The sequence below is a fragment of the Hippopotamus amphibius genome, chromosome 14 (assembly GCF_030028045.1).
Source record: "Hippopotamus amphibius kiboko isolate mHipAmp2 chromosome 14, mHipAmp2.hap2, whole genome shotgun sequence".
Lineage (NCBI taxonomy): Eukaryota > Metazoa > Chordata > Mammalia > Artiodactyla > Hippopotamidae > Hippopotamus > Hippopotamus amphibius.
The window spans coordinates 17,962,495-17,988,790 of NC_080199.1; the positions used below are offsets into that span (position 1 = coordinate 17,962,495).

The following is a 26,296-nucleotide window of genomic DNA, read 5'->3' on the forward strand; positions in this document are numbered from 1 at the left end:
CATTCCTAATGTATAGAAATATTGAACTACTATGCTGTGCACCAGGAACTAACACAGTGTTGTAGGTCAATTACACTTCAAAAACAAACCAATAAGTAAACAAACTAATAGAAAAACAGATCAGATTTGGGGAAACCAGAGGCAGGCGGTGGGGGATGGGGGAATTGTGTGAAGGCAGTCAAAAGATACAAACTTCCAGTTATAAGATAAATAAGTACTAGGGATATAATGTACTACAGGATTAATATAATTAATACTGCTGTATGTTATATATGAAAGTTGTTAAGAGTGTAAATCCTGAGTTCTCATCACACACAAAACATTTTTTTTCTTTTATTTTGTATCTGTATGAGGTGATGGATGTTCACTAAACTCAGTGAGGGCATCATTTAATGAGGTATGTAAGTCAGATCATTATGCAGCACACCTTAAACTTATACAGTGCTGTATGTCAATTATAGCTCAATAAAACTGGAAGAAAAAAAGCAGCTATTCATCTTATCATTATTATTTAGTGAGCATCTACTATATGCCCAGTACTGTGCTAAGAAGTATTCAAGATATGGTCCCACAAGGAGTTTTCAATCTGGTTCAAAACATAAAAGGAACACTTGTGAAACAACACTGATGTAAAACTATACACAGCAAAGACATATCTGTAATGTAAATTAGAAGATGAGTCATGCTTTCAGGAAAAGCCTGATGAGGGAGGTAGGTTTTAAGCGGGGCTTTAGGATGGCTGAAATCTGGGTAGATGAGAGAGAGATGGAATAACCTACCAGGTGGGGAGGTGATTTCAGTATAAGACAGGGCAGGGAGTTAAGACTGAGAAAAACCTTGACGTTATAAAATTAATATTTTTACAGAAAGGGACACTCAGGCAACTAAAAGGGTCAGACAACAAGAACCCGATGATTCTAAGGCTTCCCTCTAGGTTTATTGGACACCTAGTAGATCTGCCGTTCTAATTGCACAGGATTTGGAAATTTACAAGTAGGAAACAACATGAGATTACTGTAATTGTTTATTAGTCTTTTCTCTTTTCAGGAAGTGAACAGGGAGGAATTCTCCACTAGGGAAAAAGGCCTCTCGCCATGAAGCCTGAGGTCTACCTGCCAGGGGACGTGCCATCAGCAGCCCAGTAGGGTCATCCATTTTGAAATGCGGCTGATCTCAGGCTCGATGGCCTTAAAACACAAACCATATAAAAAGTGCAAATATCTGGGCTTCCCAATGAGGCAGAGAAATTTTCTTAGAAGAACAGCTTTCAAATCTGGCAAATAACTCAAATAAATTTCTGCAGTGCCCTCCCTTGGCAATCATTCATAGAAATTTACTACTTGGCATCTTGATTCAACCACACATTATAGCTTAATTAAAAGTGCTTCTTTTAACAGATCAATAGACTTGCTTTTAGGAGCTGCCGTAATAACACCTATGCTTTTATTCAAAGTGGTAAAAGGTAGTCAGGAGAGATGACACATACGGACTCAATACAGTCTGAGCTAAAATGTACATGACACGACATGCCGTTTTGTGTCAGGGTGCACGTAACACAAATCACAGCTCTTTGAAACAGAAAGAAAAATCCGAGCCAATTCAAACTAATGACCTGGCTCTTGTTTCTGAAGTGGGTGGGGGTTTACATGAAACCTTTTCATGCCGCTCCTGAGCAGGGTGAGTACCCAAGGTTTGGTCCTTCTTGAACTGCAGCCAAAGGGCTTGGCAAAGACCAGTCAAGGGGTATGAGAAGGTAGCACAAAAGGAGGGATAAAATTGCATGTGCGTGTCTTCGCTGAAAACCTCCGCCCCATTCTTTCCTCCCTTTTATATACACTGTTCTATCTTTCTCCTACCGGATTTCCGTACTTCCCTTTCCTGGAGAATTTGTGGCAAAAGAGTGATTCTTCACTTTTTCTTAGGACACAAACCCCTTTGAAAATCTTCTCCAAACTTTGCACGCTCTCCCAATAAAGGGGGGCATAAATTCAAAACCTTGCAGAAAATTTCCGAAGATCCTCGAATCCTCTGAAACTCATGTTGGCCTCCAGTGAAGATCCCTCCAAATGTTCTCCAATGGCACTGAGCAAGGAAAATGGACAGGCCTTTAGAGTTGCTCTAGAAATATATTAGATCTAAAAGGCATTTTGTTTGTGATCCGTAGCTGAAACAGAGTAGTGAGTTCATCACTATCTGACTGGTCGGTTTGCCAAGTATTTCTTCACCTGAATTTTTTTCCTGACTCTGGAGGAAGTCCCGTGTATCTGGGAAACTTCTCTACTTATCTTTGGGTGGCGGCCATAACAAAGTTGATCCTGAGACATGCCTGATATTGCCCTGCCCCTGATAGCCATAGGAGATTGTAAAGGAAAAAAAAAAGAACACGTGTTTCTAGATAGGAGTCTGTGGACTCACTGAAAACAGCTTTTTTGGAGAAAGTTTTATATGTATATATTAACTTACAATTTTAATGTAACCTTTTCTGGTTGAATCTTAAACCCAGAGTGAAATACAGGTTCTTAATCCCAACATCCAGTGGTAGTCTGGCTTTACAGTGTATAAAAGCCAGTGTCCCCAAAATACAATATACAACACAACTCTTTGTTTAACAGACAATGGGCTGTCAGGATATGTTGAAGGCTATGCTAAGCTGAGATATTGGGTAGGTTAGGTGTATTAAATGCATTTTGGGACTTCCACCGGTGGCACAGTGGTTAAGAAAGCGCCTGCCAAGGCAGGGGACATGGGGGTCTATCCCTGGCCCTGGAAGATCCCACATGCCGCAGAGCAACTAAACCCGTGTGCCACAACTACTGAGCCCACATGCCACAACTACTAAAGCCTGAGCACCTTAGAGCCCGTGCTCCTCAACAAGAGAAGCCACTGCAATGAGTCTGCACACAGCAATGAAGAGTAGCTCCCGCTTGCTGCAACTAGAGAAAGCCTGCTCGCAGTAACAAAGACCCTACCCAGCCAAAATAAATGAATAAATAAGTAAATATTACTTTAAAAATGCATTTTGACTTACAATATTTTCGACGTAACATGGGTTTATTGAGATGTAATCCCATTGTAAGTCAAGGAAGATCTGTACTCAATCTACCACCTTCCCTGTCAAGTAGGTTGTATTTTTCTGCCTACTGTACAGATGAGAAAACTGAGGCTTAAAGAAGTTAAGTAACTTCCTCAAGGTCCCACATCAGTAAGTGAGGTCATGTGACTTGCACCAGGCTGAGCCACCACTGTACTGCTTTCCCATGCCCCCCTTGGCCTAGGCTTCAAGCCACAGGAGATGAAAACTTCCAGTGGCTCACACAGAAGATTGGCCACGGGACCAAGCAGAACCTCTGTTCTAGCCAATGGAGACCCACAGACACGAGGGGTAGGGCAATCCTTATGGACCTCGTGTCAGTTTCTAACTCTATTTGGTAGAAGATAAAACTAGAACTCCCAACTTGCAGTTTTGTTTTGGATGCCCTGGGGAAGGCTTTAATTGGATACGTGTGCTCTTTACAGGGAATACGTTTTAAGTCACAGTAAGTAAATGAATGGTCTTCTCATTGATTAAACTATGTCTGAACTGAGAACATATAATCCCAAGACTTCTTTTTCCTCTGAAATAGAAGGCAATCCAAAGATAGCATAAAGTTACTCAAACAGAAACAAAAAAAGGTTAACATTCCAGAAAAATGAGATTCAATCAAATTCATTCTTATTCTATATGAACCTTCAGCCCAAAGAGTAAAATTTCATGTATCTGTAGTGGTTTTATTTCTCATGGTATAACCACACTTCTTCTCTCATGCCACTGTTCTTCAGAACTTCTCTATGAAAGAAGAGTTTTACAGAAATGCAGGACACATTTATCTCCATGTCGAAGGGAAATCCAACACTGGGACAGAAGAACTTTTAACCAAAGTGGTAAATTGTGTAAAGGTACATTGCTATCTGTGTGTGTGTGTGTGTGTGTATGTGAAGATATTCACAGTGAGCTGACAGGGAATGGTGATTATGAGAAATTACTATTTGTTGTTTTAAACAGGTCACCCCATAAAGTAAATTAATCAAGCCAGAATAAATATTCATGAGGGATATAATTTTAAAAACCACATCTGTAAAATCGCATTTTAAATCTGACGCTTAGGAAACGTGCACCTTTTATGTGTGACGCATTTTGCCCCACACCGATGTCCAGCCACACACACAAAACTGCTTTTGCCAAAATGGGTAGGATTGCTTGCAGAATTGTCTAAGGTAAAGGGGAAGTTTTCAAGTTGCTACTTATTCAAATGAACTTTCTCTGAGTTTTCTAAATACCACTTAAATGCAATTGCCATTGTTGAAATGAATGTGAGTTTTTGCTCATTTCATTTTTTCACTAATTAAATTAAGATCATTTAACATTCGCTAGTTTCACTACTGCCATTCTCAGCATATATAAAAGTGTTACAAAAATTAGCCCTAGAATTTACTTTCTTCCTAATAGGTCTTTCTGCCAGCAAAAAACAAAAAACAAACAAACAAAAAAAACAACTTTTTTTTTGCTCAATGGGTATAAAGTCTCAATTATGCAAGATAAATAAGTTCTAAAGACCTGCTGTACAACGGAGTACCTATAGTTAACACTTACTATGCATTTAAAAATTTGTTGAGAGAGTAGATCTCATGTTGCTCATTCTTACCACAAATGACAAAAAAGGAGGACACAAGGAAACTTTTGGAAGAGATGGATATGTTTATCACCCTGATTGAAGTACACGGATGTATGCCTATGTCCAAACTCATCAAATTATACAAATGAAGCATGTACAGTGTTTTTTGTATATCGATTATACTTCAGTAATGCTGCTACAAATAATCCTTTTGAATTCCCTATAGACTTTAATGAGGACAGTGGCCATCAGTTAACTAAATTATCACATATAACATAGAAATATGCATAGAATCACATCCCTCTAATTTCACTAACCGGAATAAAAGTGCATGTGTGGCACAGACACACACACACCCACACACACTTACACAGAGACACACACAGCACTTATTCTTGAAATAATGACGGAAATTCTGCCCATGGGCTATGGCAAGTAAAGGAAAAACTCAAGGAATCTGTCAAAGAGGTGCCCGTGATACTTTTTTAGATATCAACTTCTCTGTGCTCTGATTTTTAAATCATCAGCAGGCCAACCTTTTACAAACTGTGATGCTTCCTAAAGTCTTGGTATGCAGCAACTTTCTCAGGGCTAAAGGGCCCCTTCAAAGCAGGATGCTGCCCTGTTTAGGTGTGCCTGATGAGAGGGATGCTTGAATTCCATGGCCAGCGTGGTGGTGTCAGCGTGTGTGCATGGTACGTACGCCCACACCCGTACCCATTGGCCGTCTCAGTATTCTTGATGCTGGACAATTTCATTACAATCTCATTTCAGTAGCCAGTTGTGACCTCGGTGTTTCCAAGAAGAAAAGGGAAAAATGGCTGATATAAAAGGTAGTGAAAGTAACCTTACTGAACAAATAAACTGGCAAGTGTATCTAATAATTGCCTGGGTTCAGCATTTTTCTGCGATAAATGAGTAAACTTTAAATGTATCTCTGAGATGCACTATCACAGGCGTTGCCATGGGCAAGTTTTATCCAATGATGAAACAGCAAGGCCTAGTGAGATAAAGATGATAGAAGGGGTGCTATCAGGTGGCAGCTGGGTAATTACAACTCTCTATTTGGGCTCTGCAGTGATGCTGCATGTGATAAGTGGAGAATAATGAAGAAAAAGGAGTAGTGATAATGCGGGAGCTAAATGGTAGAAAATAGTCTATCATAGCCCACAGCCCTCCGAGTGCCCATGGGGACTTTGAACTATCTTCTTCAGTTTCCATCCACAGAAAAAATACTCTTTCTTCTTCCTTTGCTAAATGTACGTCTGGTGGGACAAAAGGAAAAACCGAAAGGAAATCAAGGGTATGTGAAGAGAATATGACCTTTGCAAATAACTCTGAAGGTCACTATGTAATTATTCTAAAATAAAAGTATCCTGTAATCTTGCCCGGACTCACAAAAGATGCAAGAGCATTTTAAAAATGTGATTCGGCACAATTTTGTTGGGGATCGTGGCTTATAAAAGGTCAAGTAAAGTATTTCTAATTATAGCCTGTCAAGTGGAGCCTCAGAACACTTGAGCCATTTGTTACTATTGAGTCGAACTTTGATTACAGCTAAAGACAGGCCCAAGACAATCCATTATGTGCAAGGGAAAAGGCTGCCTCTGGCTGATACCTTAGGCCCAGAGTTTAAGACAAAACCGCCTGTGTAAAAGTGAACGTGTTTTAACCTTGGTCCTTTTGTCCTCTAAAGCAGTCTGAGTCTGGCCTTTCACGTGGGCCTGAACTGGGATTAATTTTGTTTGTATGTTTTTATTTCACTTGGAATCATCCTAAACCTCACACTGATGATGAAATCAAGGGGAGAAACGTGTGTGTGAGTGTGTGTGTGTGTGTGTGTACATGTGCATTGTAGCTAAGCCCTTTCTAAAAGTTTTTAAAAATTGTGACAAAATACCCATAACAAAATTTATCATCTTAAGTGTACAGCAATGTGAAGTACATTCACACTGCTGTGCAGCTAATCTCCGGAACTCTTTTCACCTTCAGAACTGAAACCCTAGATTCATTAAACAGCAGTTCCCACTTCCCTCCTTCCCTCCTTCTCCCCCTGCTCCTGGTAACCACCATTCTACTTTCAATTTCTATGAATTCAACTACTCTTGGTACCTTGTATAAGTGGACGCGTGCAGTGTTTGCACTTTTGTGACTGGCTCATTTCACTCAGCATGATGTCCTCAAGGTTCATCCACGTCATAGCATGTGTCAGAATTTCCCTCCTTTTTTAAGGCTGAATAATATTCCATTGTGTTTATATACCATATTTTGTTTATCCATTCATCTGTCAGTGGGCACTTGGGATGCTTCTATCGTTTGACTGTAGTAAATAACACTGCTGTGAACATGATTGTACAAATATCTCTTTGAGACCCTGCTTTCAATTCTTTTGGGCATATCCCCCAAAGTAGTAGAGCTGGATCAAATGGTAACTTCTGTTTTCAATTTTTTTGAGCAATCACTATAACATGTTCCACAGTAGCTGCAGCATTTTACATTCCCACTAGGAATGTATATGGGCTCCAGTTTCTCCACATGCTTGCCAACACTGCTTATTGTGCTTTTTTTTTTTTTAAATAGCCATCTTACTAGGTGTGAAGTCGTATCTCACTGTAGTTTGATTTCCATAATGAATAATGGTATTAACTATTTTTTCATGTGTATATTGGCCATTCTTCTTTGGAGAAATATCTGTTTAAATCTTTTGCCTGTTTTTTAATTGGGTTGTCTTTTTATTGTTAGACTTTAACAGTTCTTTATGTATTCTAGATACTAGACCCTTATCAGATATAGGAGTTGCAACTATTTTCTTCCATTGTGTGGATTATTGTTTCACTGTCTTGATATCATCCTTTGATGCACAAAAGTGCAATCTATGTGTGTGTGTGTGTATATATATATATATATATATACGCATACACATGCATATATATATATATTTGGTTGTTCATGTTTTTGGTGTTAAATCTAATCCAAGGTCACAAAGATTTACATCTAAGTTTTCTTCTAGGAGTTTTATAGTTTTTAAAATTTATTTTTAAAAGAATGCAATTTAAATTTTTTTGAACTGGGCCCCAAATAGCTATATCTACACATTGAAACTTGGACTACACATTGAAATCCACATAAACAGAAATTCCCATAGCTAAACAGATACATTTAGTAAGTCACTCTGCCACAGTGGCAGCTATGACTGGGCTCTTGGTGTACAGGGGAGACTTAGACTAAAAATGTCTCATTATTCTCCAGACACACCAAATTTCTTAAAATAATGGTAAAATTTATCTTCCTTCTTTCCCTAGCTAACTCTCGCACATCTTTTATTGCTTGGTGCACCTGTTCTGGTAACCCCTTTCTCTCCCTTTTCCCTTCCCATCATCTCCTTGCACCAGGTGCCCCAGCTCCACAGTCTGGGTGCTTCTCTTCTGAGATCCATTAGTGTGCTGTGTGTATTTCTCTCACAGTACTTATCATAAGGTATTTTCGTTGTTCACTTATCTGTCTTCTCTCCAACTAGGCTGGGAATTACTGAGGGTAGAAAGGACATGTACATAAACTATTTGTCATTCTGTAGACTGACTGATAAATAACCTAGAAATACAGCAACATGGAAAATGGATAATTTCCATCCAAAAAATCTCACTGAATTGGCTATATGCATTTAGAGAACCTAGAATCAAAACCTATAAACTGTCAACAGAGTAGATTTTTGCCAAATTATCCTCCTTATAAGGTGGTTGGTTTCCGTAGAATGAAAATGTTCTGTCTCAGCATAGTGATAGGAGAGGCACAAATAGAGAGCTTTTCACTTTCTTTTTTTTTTGGAGAGATCTTTCATCTTGTTCACAAAAGCTGTATGATTTACCCTCCAACTCTGCTGGAGCTATTTTCACCAAGCTCCAATAATTCAATTGGCTTAAATTCTTAACAGTTTAAATAAAGCTATAGATCAACTAGTACTGACAAAGGAGCTAAGAATCCTATTCTTAAGAAACTTCAAGATCATCAGCACAGCCAATGCTCCTCACAGGTTCTAATAAAACTATAATAATAGCCAGCCATCATGATAATAACAATAATAAAGATTAATAATCATAATACTCTGTACTTATCTCATGTCTTTCATCCATGGATCTGAAAGCCCCTTTTATAATCATTCCTGTGAGCTGAATATTCAATGTTCAGAATATGGACTGAATCACTGTGGACGCTGATGAACATTCCAACAGGCTTAAGATGAATGGTACAAAAGAGTGACAAACTCTAGCTCTTCTGCCAAATTGCAACTGTGAACTGTTTTCCACTACATCAAACGGCCTGTGATGTCCAGGATACTATAAGCTGATAGAGACAAGGGCTGGCAGTTCTATGGAATTCAGGAATTGTGTCAGCTGTGATTGCTGAAGAAATCCTGATTATATGAGTTTCCCATAAAAAACAGCTCTGCCGAGGAAATGAAACTTTGTCTTTATTGACCCAAACTCGACCGTAGAGACCCTGAACTTTTAAAACCATAAATATTTGGCCCTGAAAAATAATTTGTGATGTTGGTTTTACTTAAACAAAAAATTGAATTGGGTATGTGTGTTTGTATTTCAGTTTGCACTTGGGATGAACAGACACACTTCTATTTTCAGAATGAAGTCTTGGGAATCTCTAATGAAAGAGTTTCATGTGGTTCATCAAATGCTTAACTGAATGGGTGGGTTAGAAACTGTCAGGGAAGGAGCAGAAAGGTACCTAGGTGATCAATTTCATATGATGCTACTTCCAAATCTAAAACACAACACAAAACAAAACCCAACAAAATCAAAATGAAAACAAACCAAAAATGAAAGCAGAATGGAGAATATTGGTGTAAACAAAAGGAAACTATTTATTCACCCAATCAGTCTTTTTTGAGCATCTACCAAAGCAAGGCATTTTGAAAGTTCTATACGCTTGTGTTTGTGCATAGAAGATTACAGAAATAATCCCATTTCCTTTTACTAAATGCATTGGTCTTGTTCCATTCTCACTATTTTTAGACAAAAATTTTTGTTTAGGTCAGATGTTGTGGTACAAAATAATAATGCATTAATCTGTTTATCATTCTCGGTCTCTTCATCTGCCTGGAAGGGCTATTTTAGCATATGCAGGTATTTTATACATCATTGCCCAGTACTTTCATGGAACAGAAGAGAAAACTAGAATTGTGGAGATTGGGGTCTTACCAACGACTGCAGACTCTTTGATGAGAATTTGGACTAGAAATCAGATCTTCAGGTCACCATCCTCTGCTCTTTCTGCTCTACTGAATGAAAATCAGAGCTTACTACCCAGCCCTCAGCCTGGAAATTTGCCTTCAATTAATCCCTGTTGTTCAAGAGAGAAAAAGTCCAGATTACCTTCAATTTCCAGGCTAATTAACTAGGAAAGTAGTCTTGGTAAATACGTACTAATCAAAATTTTAAGTTCAGATAGGATTTTACACTTTCTTGTTTTTCAAAATATCAGCTCATTCTCCTCCTTTATTGAATGAACTGTTATACACACTAGAAATTCTCACTTTCCTGAGCACCAAATTTATGTTTCTAGCCTATCCCTTTAATCCCATTACTTACAGAAATATATCATTTTATTTCTTTATTTTCTTTTCCATTTATATCAACATTTCTTGACAAGCATCATAGCCATGTAGCTAATGGATGTACATGTGCAGTGAATTTTCTTTTCACAAAGTTTCAATTTTTCATTAATTTAACCATCTGGAAAGCTCTGTTTAGAACAGCTTTTCATTCAATTGTAACTTTATGAAATTAACAGTCCATTGGAAGATTCCACATAAACTTCTGTAAGAAGGTTTGTGCATTGATTTCCAAGAGCTACTGTAATAAATTACAACAAATTGGATGACTTAAAATGACAGAAATTTATTGGCTCAGAGTTCTGGATCCTGGAAGTTTGAAATCAAGGTTTTGGCAGGACCCTGCCTCCCTTGAAGGTTCTAGAGAAGAATCTTTCTTTGCCTCTTCCTAACTTCTGGTGGTTGCTGGGAATCGTGGTGTTACTTGGCTTACAGATCTCCAGTCTCTGTTACCATATGGCCATCCTCCCTCTGTGTGTCTCTATGTCTGACTGTCCCTCTCTTTTCTCTTATAAAGACTCTAGTCATTGGGTTTAGGGCCCAAATTAAACTAGTATGCCCTCATCTTAACCAATTATGTCTGCAAAAACCCTATTTCCAAATAAGGTCACATTCTGAGATTCTAGGTGGGCATGAATTTGGGGAGGGGGCACTGTTCAACCCAGTACCATTTGCTTCTTCCATTCCATTTTACAGTTCTCCTGAGGCCTTTCAGATGCACGGTGTCCAACACGGCCATTCCAATCTTCTCAGGAAAAGAACCAGTCAACTTGGGAGGTGAAGCAGCATAGGACGTAAAGAGTTCACATGGTTAGGACTGGATCGCACCTCCACCTGCACTTGGCTTTGCAACTTTGCCGAAGTCACATAATTTCACTGGGCCTCACGTCTCATATTCTAATTGTAGTAACATCAGTATCATAATGGCCACAGTGAGGATAAAATGAGATTGTAGAACCAAAGGTCTTACAATACATTTAGCATATAGTGGTGCTCAGTGGCTTTTTTTTTTTTTTGGCTGCGTTGGGTCTTCGTTGCTGCGCACGGGCTTTCTCTAGTTGTGGTGAGTGGGGGCTACTCTTCATTGCAGTGTGCGGGCTTCTCATCGTGATAGCTTCTCTTGTTGTGGAGCACAGGATCTAGGCGCTTGGGCTTCAGCTGTTGCAGCTCATAGGCTCAGTAGTTGTGGTGCACAGGCTTAGTTGCTCTGTGTCGTGTGGGATCGTCCCTGGACCAGGGATCAAACCCGTGTCCCCTGCATTGGCAGGCAGATTCTCAACCACTGCACCCCCAGGGAAGTCCCTCAGTGACTTTCAATACCCTATATTCTTTCAAAAATTGATGAGTGGGTAATATACGGGAGGAAGCAGAGACAAGAGCCCTTTCAGGTACCCTGCCTAGGAGTGAGGCATGTTCTGGAAAGAGGAGGCGTACACACAGCACACCTGAGAAAACTGACTGATATTTGCCATTTTTTTAAAAGGTGGCTAGAAAAACAAACTGGACTCAGGTGGATGCTTATTATGTTGCTACAGTATATTTACACATGACATGTAGTACCTAACATCTGAGAACCTCAAAGCTTTTAACAAGCATTAACTCTTTACTCCCTGTGGGGCTGGTAGCAAATAGTCATCAAGCCCACTTTATAGCTGAGGAAATTGAGGCACAGGGGGATGAAGTGGCTGATTCAAGGTCAGTACCCAGCTAGTTGCTATAGGGACCAGCAATGGCCATTGGAGGATTGGGGACAAGGCCCTGAGTGTAGTAATTCAGTTGTTATCTTTATTTTTTCCCATCCCATGGATTCAGTGTTATAGGCAACGTACTTCCAGGAACAAGAATAGGGTGCCTTAGAAGAGAAAATTAAAATAAAGAAGCTACAACAAACAAAATGTGGCATAGCCATACACTGGAATATTATTCAACCATAAAAAAGAATGCAGTGCTGATACACGCTACAGTGTGGATGAATCTTGGAAACATTGTACATGAAAGAAGCCAGACACAAAAGGCCACATATATGATTTCGTAAATATGAAATGTCCAGAACAGGTAAGACTGTAGAGATAGAAAGCAGATTTGTGATTGTCAAGGTCTGGGGGTGACCAGGGGAACGGAAAGTAGTTGATTCATGGGTTTGGAGTTTCCTTTTGGGGTGATGGAAATATTCTGGAACTAGATAGAGGTGATGGTTGCACAACACTGTGAGTGTAATAAATGCCACTGATTTATACACTTTAAAATGATTCATTTTATGTTAATTTTATCGGAATATAAAAATAATAAATAATGAATCTGAGCATCTGAAAATGAATGCTCGTCACATCACCTGGGTCTCATGAAAAGCAGATTACCTGAATTTACAGAGGCCACACCTTCCTCTTAGCTAACTGTGACTGCATGACTGCCAATTTCTTTTTTTTTTTTAATTGGAGTATAGTTGCTTTACAATGTTGTGTTAGTTTCTGCTGTACAGCAGAGTGAATAAGCCACATGCATACGTATAACCCCTCTTCCTTGGATTTCCTTCCCTTTTAGGTCACCAGCAAACACTGAGTAGAGTTCCCTATGCTATACAGTCGGTTCTCATTAGTTATCTATTTTAGACATAGTAGTGTATATCTGTCAATCCTAATCTCCCAATCCATCCCACCCACCCTTCCTCCCTGGGCCAATTTCTGAGTCTGTTTTCTCAGTCGTACAATGGGATCTTATACCAAATTAGTGGTTTTCAAACTGCTATTTTTTGAAGCTGCTTAACTTTTAAAAAATAAAATCTTATGTTGAATCTTAATATACAAAACAGACAAAAGAAAAGCTAAGTGAGGGGTCTGTCCAAACTGTTGCCTATTCCCACCCCCGGCAGCCCCAAAAGCACCCTTCTTACTGTGACGCTCTTGGATAAAATTGAAAATCTCCAAAATAGTTGATTTTAAAACTTGTGATCCCGCGTCCCCAAAGGGAATATCCTCCTGTTTAAAAGCAGAATAGCAAGATGAGATGTGGGTATCAGTATTATGTATGTGGTTGTTGATGAATATGTGGCCTAATGAAGATTTAGGAAGGAAAAGTATAAAACTGAGCATGACAAGTGCAGCTAGACATGGGCTGACTGAGGACTCACAGCTGCTGGGGACGTACTGGGGGCCATGAGGAGGCCCCACTGCTTCCCTCATCCAAAGTCTAAGACCACCCAACGGACTTGATCCAGGGGACCAAGAACAAGTCACCATCATGTGCTCGGAGTTCAAGATTCCTCTAAGCCACCAATGGAAAGAGCAGAAGGTTTTCCACAGACTTTTAGATTACTGTATATAAAAATTCATCAGCCTGGCCAGAATTTCAACGGTTCATCCACTTACCAACCTTCCTTCCTGACTTTATGTGCCAAGGAGATTTTCTGCTCCCTCCTGTCTCCCATCTCCACCCCACAAAAGACTTAAGATCTGCCAGACAACAGCAAGAGAAGGGGAGAGGGAAGGGCGGAGAGTTTTAGCCAAGTGGAACTGGGTTATCAATTAACAGTAAATGAATAAGGTATGCACCCAGAAATGAAGACAACCTGCACGCGTTCTTAGATATAAGGGAGTTGATCTGACTCCCCCAGTGTCCACATTTGGAAAATCAACACTGGCATGAGGGGTTATCAAGTAAATTGTCTAGGTGCTAGTCTGCACAGCCTCCAATGGAATTATCTCAAGGACAATCTTCTGAGGAAGTTAGAAATGAGAAAGTTCACGTTCACGTCATGTTTGAAACACACTAAAATCAGAGAGTGTTGGGTAGAGCAAAATATCCTAGACCAGTGGTTCCCAAAGTGGTTCTGGGCTGGGCATCACCTCGGAACTTGTTAGAAATGCAAATTCAGCCCCATCCCAGACCTACTGAGTCAGAAACTCTGGGGGTGGGGCCTAGAATATGTGTCTTCTCAAGCCCTTCAGTGACTTTAATGCACTTGACAGGTTGAGAGCCCCTTTGAGATCTGTTCCAATAAATTCCCTAATTTTAGATGAGGGTATCAAGGCTGAAAGTAAATAAATGGCTTTCCCACTATCACCCAGCTGAATGTGGAAGCTAGAAAAAAAGATGAAAATTTGGAAGTGTTACAAATTATATTTTAAAAAAGAAGCTACCTTTTTCTTTCCTAAAGATTAAAAGAGAATTGATGCTTCCAGTTTAAAACTTGCTTTTTGATTCATCAAATGTGAATTTAACACACCCGATTCGGAGTAAAATCCTACCAGAATCCCCACGCTCACTGCTGTGTCCTCAGCACCTGTAACAAGTCTGGCAAATAATAGACACTCAATAAATATTAGTTATAATATGAATCAGTTCACACAAAGACCTTTATCTGTTTTTATCCATTTCCCTGTTCTATTACTGGGCCTCTGCCCAAATTGTAGAAACTTGCACAAAGTATAGTGATCCTCAAACACCATATTCTTACAAGGAATAATTTTGACAAGTAGCTCACTTTCTCCCCATCTCCAACCAAATGCTTCCAAAAGTTGGCTGAAGAGGAGAAATCTATTGTGCAACTGAGGAGCTAAAGAAGTCTTTGAAATGCTGTCCATGTAAAAATTTCCCCTAGCATATATCTCTTCAACTCTAATAATTTTAAACAGCTAACATTCTGTTTGTGTGTTTTTACTTTACCATAAAACAAATTGAAAATGCAGACTTAGCACCTGTGAATGTTTTTCTTTTTATAAAAGGGAGAAAAGATTGAAGTTAGGGTGAAAGAAGATCACAGGGTGAGAGGATCTAAAAAACAAAACAAATTTTTCCAAAAAAGAACTCAAAACTTAAAAACACCTATATAGTATGAATGACATCAAAATTAAACAATTATAAATAATATACCTAGTCCATCTTTTTTTATCTCTACAGCAAGTTTTTGACTTCTTCACTTGCAATGTTTTAATTCATAACTCTTTCTTTTTTTTTCTCTGAATTATTTGTCCTACTGTAAGAATGTTATATAAATAGGTTTTATTTTTTAATTTTTTCTTAAAATCATGTTTCCTTAAAAAAAGTAACATCTGTACTAGGAGACATTAGGGACATGTTTTATTGTCCAATAATAGTTACATTTGATGGTTAAAGTATTTGGCATCACCACATACTCAAGGTTTACATTACTATTAAAAGTCTTTACTGAAGAGCAATAGCAACCAAATTATATAATACAAAATCTTACAACTATACCTAATAAAAAATACTACACAATTAACCCATTTACCTAAGAACCACTTGAACTTCGTGATCCAATAATTTATATCAAACTCTTTATGTGGTACGCCTCATTTACTGACAAATTCTGGACCACATAAACATTTTAGGAGACCAAGAAAAAAAATTGTGTCTGTTCTTCATACTATATCTTGTACCTCAATTAAAAAAATAAACTATTTTGGGATACAGACACTGCAGATCCATTTTTTTTAATGGTATGTGAACACACGTAATTGGTTTCTGGACTCTGATCCGGAAACTTTGCCACAGTAGTTATACTTGGAAGGAAAAGCGTGTATGTAGGAAATCAGCTAGGCTGAAAGGTAAATTTTCTCAGGAGTCAATTTTTTTCTACCAAGGAATCCTATCCTTGTTGAGAGGAGGGATTCTTCCAGCCTTAAAGGGACAATGATTTCTCTAATGTGCTGATCAAAACAAGCAGTTCGCTTTTTGGAAAAAAAAATATATCAACCCTCTGTCATCAGCAATGTAGCAAATTCCCCAGCCAAGCCACAGAGATTCAAGTTGCCCAGTCCTCGTGGTCATTGGCATTCAGGGATCTAGAGCTACTGCTATTTGCAAAGCTCTATTAATGAAACAATGTTCTCTGCGCTTTCATAGTAAAATACAAAAGTGGGCCAGAGACACCACAAAAATGATAAACAAATAAGAGGAGGATAGTCTTCAGGATAGAAAGCCCAACCTCATGAGTGGCAGCTCTAAAACTAGTCTTCCTAATTCCCACCTTCATGAAATGGAGTTAATAAACACCCCTGTAATCAACTCAAGTCTCCTCTGACCTGCATATTTTCATAGCACTTCCTTGAGCCTTGGGCAAAACTCTCGTAGCCATCTTTGCATGCTGTGGTCTTGAGAGAGCAGTGTGAAATCCCGTGTACTATAAAAAATGTGAATAGTATAATAGTAGAGTTGCAAATGTGCTTCTATTACTTAGATATGAAAGAAAATAATTCCTTTTCTTTCCCTACTGTAATTCATCTGCTCTTCATTGTTGGCAACACAATTAAACTCAGCCTGACCCACTAACTTAAGCATATGTTTAGGGTAATTTACTCTCTTTTGGATAAATGCTCACTTTTTCAGATTTCCCAGCCCTCTCTCTGCTCCTGTCCAAGAGGGCAGCTTGGCTTGGTGTGTACACCAAGGTGAACAGGGAAAAGTGGATCTTGGTCTATCAGTTCAGGTCCTTTCCTGACCCCGTGTCTTCTGCTGGTGGCATGGGGACTTGGGTGGCTCAGCCTGGGCCGGCACTCCTTCCTGCCAGTACCTTTTTCATCCAGCCTATGCTCGCTGCCCACATCCTCCTCCTACGCTTGGCAATACTTACTCTTTCCTGCCCTTTGGGTCTGTAATGGTGAAACCTGACCTACACAGAATTGCATATACCTGGGATGAATATTTTTAAAATCCTGATGACAATATGAGTTTCCCATGCGAAGGATCCTGAATATCTCTGGAAGTGTACCTTCCTTCCCTCCCCACTGCTTCCAAACTGGGCTCCTGCTTCCGGACTTACATCCTTCCCCGTCATCCCCAAGGCCAGTGGTTTCCATCTGATTATCAGCATCAACAAGGAGCCTGATAAAAATACAGATTCCTACATACATACAATGGAATATTACTCAGCCATTAAAAAGAGTGAAATTATTGCAGCAACGTGGATGCATCTGGAGATTATCATACTAAGTGAAGTAAGTCAGATGGAAAAAGACAAATAGCATATGATATTGCTTATATGTGAAACTTTAAAAAACTGACACAGGTGAACTGATTTACAAAACAGAAACAGACTCACAGACTTAGAGAAGAACTTATGGTTACCAGTGTAGGAGGGAAGGGTAGATTGGGAGTTTGGGATTGACATGTACACACTGCTATATTTTAAATAAAATGCCTTTCCATGAAGTGAATAAATAAATAAACAGATTCCTGAGCTTCCCCCTTCCAAATGAAATTTAAAAACAAACAAAAAACAAACAAAATAAGTAAAATGAGGAATAGTGATTACCAGGTTCTGCCTTTGGGCTAAGAAAAGGAAGCAAATAAGAATTCATATTCATTTTTGTTTGTATTTGTCTAAATACTGGAGGGAAACATAAAAATAAGTGGAAATAACTTTTTACTGAAGTATAATTCACATAATGTATTATATTAGTTTCAAGCGTACAGCACACTGATTCCAAGTCTATATATATTTGGAGATAACCTTTTTATGTAAGTGAGAGTGTGAAGGAGAAAGGGGATAATTTATATTTTCATAAGCTTTGATTTTAGTGTTTTAACATTTAACTTTTCAAAAATAATTAAAATAAGTGGGTTTTGCTTTTGTTTTGTGTTTTTTAGCCATTCTGATGAGTTAGATCTGGGAGGTCCTGAGCAGAGTTATCTGGGAGACCGTTCTAACCTTAAATCTGACCACATCACACCACTGAAACTCTCCAGTGATGCCTGGTCATCTTTAGGATAAAATCTAACCTAGTTAGCATGAACCACGAGCCCATTTTTAATCCAAGCCCTGCCTTGCTCCCCTGCCTCTGATCACGCCCACCAGGCATTCCAGCCCCACCAGGCATTCCAGCCACCCCTACGTTTCTTTGCACCTTCCTCCAACCTTCACACTCCCCACAACTTCATACTATTTCCTCTGCAAGATGTAGTCTGATATCACCGTTTCTACATCTGCTGCCCGGAGAATCCACCAGAATAAATCCACCATCTTCTGATGTCACACTACACAATGTTTTTTGTAGTTATCTTTCTCCCCTCTCATCTCCAGGCCAGAACAATGGCATTCTCAGTGGTGTGGTGTTTGTTGAATGAAGGAATAAATGATTTTCAGTGTTAATGAAAAGACTTAAAAAACAACAAAATACACATAGAAGAAAACTGATTCAATCACTTAGGTCTGTGATTTTTTTAAAAGATTGTGTGTGAGTGTGTGTGTGTGTGTGTGTGTATTTTAGTGAGCAAACATAGCAAAATTATGGTCAGGATAATGGGCCCTAAGTGCAAAAGACGTCTGCTAAGTCTGTCAATAGGTAGATAAGAATCATTTGTAATTGGCATATGCTTTGTATGCAAACAATGCCACTAACTGGTTTCTCAGGCCCTAGACTATGTTAGACCTCACTCGTGAGTAAAGAAAGTGTTTCCCTTGTTTACACAATGAATTTGCTTAAGAAGTTCTGTTTTCATGGGCAAAACAATGGTGGTTCTAGTTCTCTTCACACCCAAATTAGAAACAAATCTAAATGAGGTCATACGGTGTTTATAAACATGGTAAGAATTCATTTCATGATGAAATGTTTCTTGGTGATCTACACGATAGGAAAATAGCTTACTACTTCCTATATGAAAAAAAAACTTGGTAAAAATTTGTCACTTCTTTGCCTTGCTTTTCAAACAAATGGAAAGCACATAATTCTGCAATGATTGAAGAATAGTGGCTCTTATGGAATTTTTATTTTGTATTTTTAAAAAAGAAATTTGCAGTTATTAAAATATGAATTTGTCATCTAACTTTTTTTTTTTTTTTGGCCTCCATGAGCAGCATGCAGGATCTTAGTTTCCCGACCAGGGATTGAACCTGCACCCCCTGCAGTGGAAGCACAGAGTCTTAACCACTGGACCTCCAGGGAAATCTTCATCTAACTTTTAGATAAGATCATCATGTTAGCAACTCAGGTATCTTTTGAAATAGGCTTATCTAGCTAATTCCCTGCTTCCTGAAGAAGAGATAAACAGTTACTTTTGAACCAGGAAAATGCTAAGCCTGATGGGAGATCAAAAAACAAAGAACATACATTATTTCAATCCAGCTACCTCCTATAAGAGTGTGCCCCCTCTTTGCAATCTGTTAAATCTCATATACTAGGTGCAATACTGATCCACAGAAGAGTGAAAAAAAAAAAAAAAAGTACCAAGAATTGATTTAGCTTTTGCTGCCATGGATTAAATATGGCTCTAATGAGAGAATTAAATTTTTTTTGGACGTTACGAATCCTTTGAAATTGGAATCCAGAAAATTACAGTAGGTGCGAGCTACTTCTTCCTTTCCTAATTAAGTGGCGAGCATTGTCTTCACTCCCCAGCTGGTTTCTCAGAAACTGAAGTTGGCCTTCCATATAAATATAACTTCATTTTATGGGAAGTAAGTTCTCCCACACCGCATGCCTAAGCTTCTTTAGATGTGAATGGAATGGTCGCGAAGGCCTGACTTCCCAACTGAAACGTGAAACCAGCCTTTCCAAATGGCTTCCTATTTAGTTATTAACTATTAAGACCGACAACTGCCTAAATAAAAATCCTCGGCATAATAACCATTTTCACAAAAGTGATTCCCTCAAGTGGGCATGTCCTAATGGACCCATAAAACTTGCCTTGTCGTGTCTGAATGCAGCATTACTGCCATTTAGAGTTGGCTAGGATTGGTAATCTCTGCTCAGTGAAAGTGGGAGGTAGGGAGGCTTTATATAATAATACTTCACATGGGGCGTCCACGGGGCCTTTCATCTGAGGATCTCAAAGCACTTGACAAACACTAATTAATACTCATGACACCCCAGTGAGAGAGGTAAGTATCATTATCCCCATTTTACAGATGAGGAAACAGTGAGGTTAAGTTGGGTAACCTGGTGAGTCAGGGGTAGAACGAAGAGTTCCTAACTCTTAGTCTTGTGCTCACACAAGCATTCCAAGGGGCTGCCATTGGAAAGATAAAAGGAGATGCACCTCATTTTCGAACACCCCAAGGTGAAAGCATCAATTATAAATGGCATCACAATTAAGTCATTTGATTTTAACTACGGGAATACCATCTTGTAATCTTCAAACTTTATTTCAAAGTATCAATATATTATTGAAAGTAGTTTCTTAGACTCTGAAGTAGAAAATAAAGATGATTTTATCATAGGAGAAACAACTGTAGAAATTGATGTTAAGTAATTTGATAAAGTGGACCAAAAGTGTGTTTTTTGCTTTAGGATAGTGGGTCAGATTCTTGCAACAGCTCGTTTAAAGTTTATCCCTGGGGGCAGAGATCCAGCCTTTTAGATTTCATATCCTGGTATGCAGTATTAGGGCACGTTGCTCGATAAAAGTTAGTTAAACCAATGAAACCTACTAAATGCCAAGGTTCTGGGGACATGTGAAGCTAAATAGGATGGAATCCCACCCTTGGAGAGGCTGGGGATGAATGAGAGGCATAGAACAAAAGAAAGTAATTAAAGAAATGAGGGGAGAGAAGATGGGAGGGGCCAAGTGCTCCGTGTGAAAACACCAAGCTGTAAATTCAAATTGGAAGGTTTTGATGAATTCCCAGATAATAAGACCGTCACTTCTGGAATCTGTATTACCGCTTACAAACCACTATGGCAGCTTTCTTCGGTTAAAGCCAGTTGGCTTTTAAACAGTCCACTGGATTTCTTAACTCATTATTTAGAATGCTGACTATTATAATAAATGTTGTTTGGTCCAAGATAGCTTTTGAGATGAGCAGACAGCCAGCCATACTGGCCTTCTTTTCATTTCTCCAAAGTGTCTCTGCCTCAGGGCCTTTGCAGATATTTGGTCTACCTGGAATACCCTTCCCACCTTTTATCCGCACCTCCTCCACCTGGCTAACTCCCACTTAGCCTTAAAATTTCTGCTCCAAATCATTTTCTGACTCTTTTGACTAGATTTGCTGGCCTGGCTGTGAGGCTGTGGGGTTCTCCTGTTGAACATAATTTCAAAGGACACCAGTGTCACTCAAGGCCACCCTGTGAACATGAGACATTAAGACAAAGGCAAGACCGCTCCATAATCATGTCTGGACTCAATCAAACAAGAATATTGACCAGACCACACAAATATCCAAACATCCCCTATTCTGGTTAACCTGAGTCACTGCTGCTTCTTTGCCAATTACAGTTTTAGCCTTGCATGTTTCAGTCCACATTTGATGTAAAAATGCCAAACATGGAATAGTCCCTCCATCCTGAATACTCTCCCTAAAGTCACCTAACACAAGCCAAAATCCTATAACAAGATAGTTATAACACCTCCTTACTGATGTAGCCCATGCTTCCTCCTGGTGTGAGGTCTCCCTCATTGTAATGGGTCAATCAACCCACTATTGTCACTAAATCAGTTTTACTTCCTTGAGGGTCTTTGAATGGAGGGCATGGAAAACACAATATAGAAAGGGGCAGAAAATTGATATTCAGCGGTTCAAATGTGTCTTCCCACCCAGAGAATGATTTAGAAACTGAATATTTAGCTCCTGGTAGTTAATTTACATTTCAAGAAATTATTGAAACACTGTATTAACATAGATTAACCCTAGGTTATCAGATCATTAAACAAAAATCTCTTCATGATGGATTTTGGAAAGCAAACTGTTAGGAATTATTATTTTCATAGCATAATTTCCTTTTTAATGCTTTTCCACATATTCATAAATGAAAATCAGTGTCTATTCCTTAGAACTAACTCCAGTGTGAGGCAGCTAGCTAGAAGAGGGAAGGAGGCTATCTTTAAACTGCCAAGGTGAATCTTGTATACAGACCACATGTGGATAATTCAAAATGGATTGAAGTTCTTCTAAGAAGTCACTTTTCACGTGTCTCTCAGCTGCTTCATGTAGATTCCTTTTCGAGGAAAAAACCATTCAGTTCTTTCTCTGTTTGGTTTTTTTCCTTGTCTAGACAGTGTCTAAAGACTGAATACATTTGGGCATTAAAATGCTTTTTCCCTCATCTCTGTAAGTCCAATTCATTCCTTCCTAAATGATTCTAGTTTCAAGATTTTTCACCTCAGCAACTCAAAGCAAATTCTTTGCAAACATTCCCAAAGCCAAGGGCAGACTTTGAAGCTCACGGGGAGCTGAAGCAGCATGTCTCAATCTTTGGGCTCCTAGTCCCCCTTGGAGTAACAAAAATTTCTGATTCCGTCAACTGCCGGATGCTCTTATGCCTCCCGGGAGTCCTGAACAATGACTTCAGATACTAGTATTCTGAATACCCTCCAGTTGGTACATCACAAATTCCCGTTCCCTTATACCAGGAATTATCCATCTCTTTAGAATAGTGCTTTTGGTCAAACTTGGTGTCACACCTAAATTAACTGCCTATTGTTTCAATTCCATTAAATAATCTGTATATCCTGTTGCCCTGTGGATCCAAAAAGAACCTTTGCCAGAACATCCTGGACACACTCCTCCCATGGATCTCCCACACTTCTCTCCGTCTCTGGTCTAACATTGCCGTTCTTTTGCCCACATATTCAGTTCTCTTGTGCATCTGGCTACCTCCTTTCTTTCTTCATTTATATATGGCATCTCAAGCTCAGCTTGTTTGAAACCAACTCATCATCTGCCCTCTCCTACCTCCAAACTAATCACCTCATACCCTGCCTCCTTAAATTCAGGGTTTTTTTTGGTGATTTCCTTCCTATATTTCCCTTGTCTTTAGCATTAAAGTGGTTTTCAAATCCCAACCATTTTTCTTTCATAGTCTCTCCTGTTTCCACTCCCTCCTTTCTATTCCCTTGGACCACTCCCAACGTTCATGTTCAGGTTCAAGGAGGCACTTATGTAAACTAGTGCGACAGCCTCCAAGCCTCTCTGCCTGTCTCTCTTTTCTCCATTCCATCTGCCAGTTTATCACCAAATTAATCTTTGCCAAATCTTATTTTGATCATGTCAGGTCCCTGTTACATTCTTTATTTTTAAATAAAGAGACACCCACCAAATCTAGTTCAGGCTCTTTTTTTTAGCATTTAGGAGGGGCTGTGAGCTGAGCCCTGACTAGAAAGGAGGAAGCTGCCACCCTCCCAACCCCCAAGGAGTAAAAGAAAAGACAGTTCCTTAGAAAAAGAACAAAGATTCAAAAGCAAATTTTTCTGACTCCAAATCTTCTTTGCTTAACCACAAGGCTAAGGTACTTCTTTGCTAAATTTCCTCAAATATATTTATTTCATCTGTAAAATTGGACACCCTGCCCTCCTGCCATGCTGGAAGGGCTGCACAGTGAATGTGCTAATAAAGAGGCCATATGAAAAAAGGATCACTTCTTGATGTCCTCTTGTCTTTGCTCTCCTTCCCCAGTTTTGCTACAATGCAAAAACCCGACAAGAGACGGACAGATATGAAATCACAAGTAGTGAACTATCCCAGCACCATGTGGGGCTGCCAGTCAATAATGGCACCCATCATGGGCACGGGTGAAGCTCAGGAATTGTGTGTTCGATGAATGTGTTTTCTGAGATCCTCTTCACAAACCCTCCAGAATGGTTGCCATGGCGCCCCCTGTTACTGTGGCAAAACAGCATCTTAGCCTGGCTGCCAGAACCATCTGTTAAGTATGTCCTGAAAGCCTCAACCTGCTTGTGCCCCATGTATGAAGATTGAAAGAGGAGTGACGGCTACAAGTCTTTTGTTAATTTAGGGGCGACTTTTAAAATTCATTAGAAAGAATGGACTTTTCTGTTAGCATTTTTTAAAGAATATAAACATAATGATTCTGAAGAGTTTAAAATGACACATTAAAATGCTCATAAAATTATCTTAAGTGTTAAATGCAAAATACAAAATTGTTTTACAGTGTGATCTCAACTTTGTAAGTATATACACAGATATTTATGGAGAATTTCATGGGAAAAGATGGGAAGGAAATATGCCAGGATGTTTACAGTGATTGTCTCTGGAGAGGGAATTATGAAGGATTGTATTTACATTTCTGTCCTTTTGCTTACTCTTACAATGTTCTATAACGAGTAGGTGTTACTCTTAGAATTATAAAAAGTAGTATAGAAGTTTTACTTGTTGCCTTTTGTTTAAAAAGGTAATACATTCCTATGGTTCAGAAATTAAAACACTTTAACAGATACACATTGCCTCTGTTTCTGTTCTGATCTCCCCACCACTCTATGAAAACTACTCATAGCCTCCTTTCTGAGTTTCTTTATGAAGATGTAAGCATATATAATGCATACTGTTATTTTCTCCCCTTTCTTACACACAACGTAGCATTACATTCACTTCTTTGACCTTTGCTTTTTTTTTCACTTAATTTATCTCAGTGATATTTCCACAGGAGTACATAAATACCCATTTGTTTTCACAGCTGCATAGTACTCCATTGTGTGATGTTTTAGCTTTTATTCAACCAGTTCCCTGTGGATGGATATTTGGATTGCTTCCTAGTTTCTACTATTATAAAAAGGAATGCTGAAAACAAGGTCCTACAGTATAGCACAGAGAACTATATTCAATATCCTATGATGAACCATAATGGAAAAGAATATGTAAAAAAAAAGTCTATATATGTATCACTGAATCACTTTGCTGTACAGCAGTAATTAACACAACACTGTAAATCAATTGTACTTCAATAAAAAAAGAAATACATATGTCACATCAAGTATAATCTAAACTATGAAATAAAAATTCACATTGTGAGAAAAAAAAAGAATGCTGCAATGAATGATTTTGTATGTGCCTCATTTTTAAGTTTGCAGATGTCTCTGTGGGGTAAATACACAGAAATGGGATTTCTAGCTCAAAGGCTAAATGATGCATTTTTCTTTTTTTTCAGCAATTTTTGAAAATTGAGATATAATTAACATATAACATTATGTTAGTTTCAGGTATACAACATAATGATTCAATATTTATATACAATGAGAAAGAATTACCACTATAAATCTAGTTAACGTCCACCATCATACACAGGTACACAAATTTTTTTTTCTTGTGATGAGAACTTCACTCATTTCCTCCTTCACTCACTTCTCGCCCCACTTCTCCCTTGGCAACCACCAATCTGTTCTCTGTATCTGTGAGCCTGGTTTTGGGGGGTTTTTTGTTTTTGATTTCCCAAATGAGTGAGACCATATGGTATTTGTCTTTCTTTGTCTGACTTGCATTTGTCATTTTGATAGATTTTGTCAAATTAACCTCAGTAGTGGTTGCACTATTTTGAACTTCCACCAGGAATGTTTGTGAGATCCTGTTTCTCCCCTTGGCCAACATATATATTGTCCAACTTTTGTATTTAATTTAATCTAATACATTAAAAATAGTATTTAAGCATAGCTTTAATCTATATTTTTCTTATTATGGGGGTGGATGGTATCTCTTCACATATTTAAGGACCATTTGTATTTCTTTATCTGTTTGATTCCTTTTTTCATTTTTCTAATGGATCACTGCTTTTTTTCCTTTTCTTAAATGCTTTAAAGTAGGGAGATTAGCCTTTTGTTTTTCATGTTTTTTTCACATAATTTTTTTTTTTTAATTTAGGCTGTGTTGGATCTTCATTACTGTGAGCGGGCCTTCTCTAGTTGCAGCAAGCAGGGGCTACTCTTCGTTGAGTTGCTCAGGCTTCTCAGTGTGGTGGCTTCTCTTGTTGCAGAGCACAGGCTCTAGGCGTGTTAGCTTCCGTAGTTGCAGCACTCAGGCTCAGTAGTTGTGGCTCTCGAGCTCTAGAGCACAGGCTCAGTAGTTGTGGCACACAGGCTTAGTTGTTCCCCAGCATGTGGGCTCTTCCTGGCCCAGGAACTGGACCCGTGTTCCCTGCATTGGATTCTTAACCACTGAGCCACCAGGGAAATTCCAAAATTAAAGAAAGAATGCTCCATGGGAGCTCAGGGAAAGAGCTCCTTCAGGTCAACTAATTTGCGGTGCAGAGAAAAATAATTTAAAAAAATAAAAATTATTATTACATTTTTCTAAATGTAAAGAAAAAATAAAGATCACTTAAATTGGATTATTTGT

The 26,296-nt window shown here is 38.7% G+C and overlaps 2 long non-coding RNA genes across 2 annotated transcripts in view; one reads left to right on the forward strand and one right to left on the reverse strand.

Moving 5' to 3' along the window:
* Positions 1-26,296, reverse strand: part of LOC130835762 (uncharacterized) — a 103,981-nt gene that overhangs the window by 20,624 nt on the left and 57,061 nt on the right. The window lies entirely within an intron of this gene.
* On the forward strand, positions 1,632-24,751 carry LOC130835763 (uncharacterized). Its single transcript, XR_009049027.1, has 4 exons — positions 1,632-1,677; positions 3,820-3,936; positions 19,091-19,224; positions 23,627-24,751. It is a non-coding gene; the product is annotated as an uncharacterized LOC130835763 (long non-coding RNA).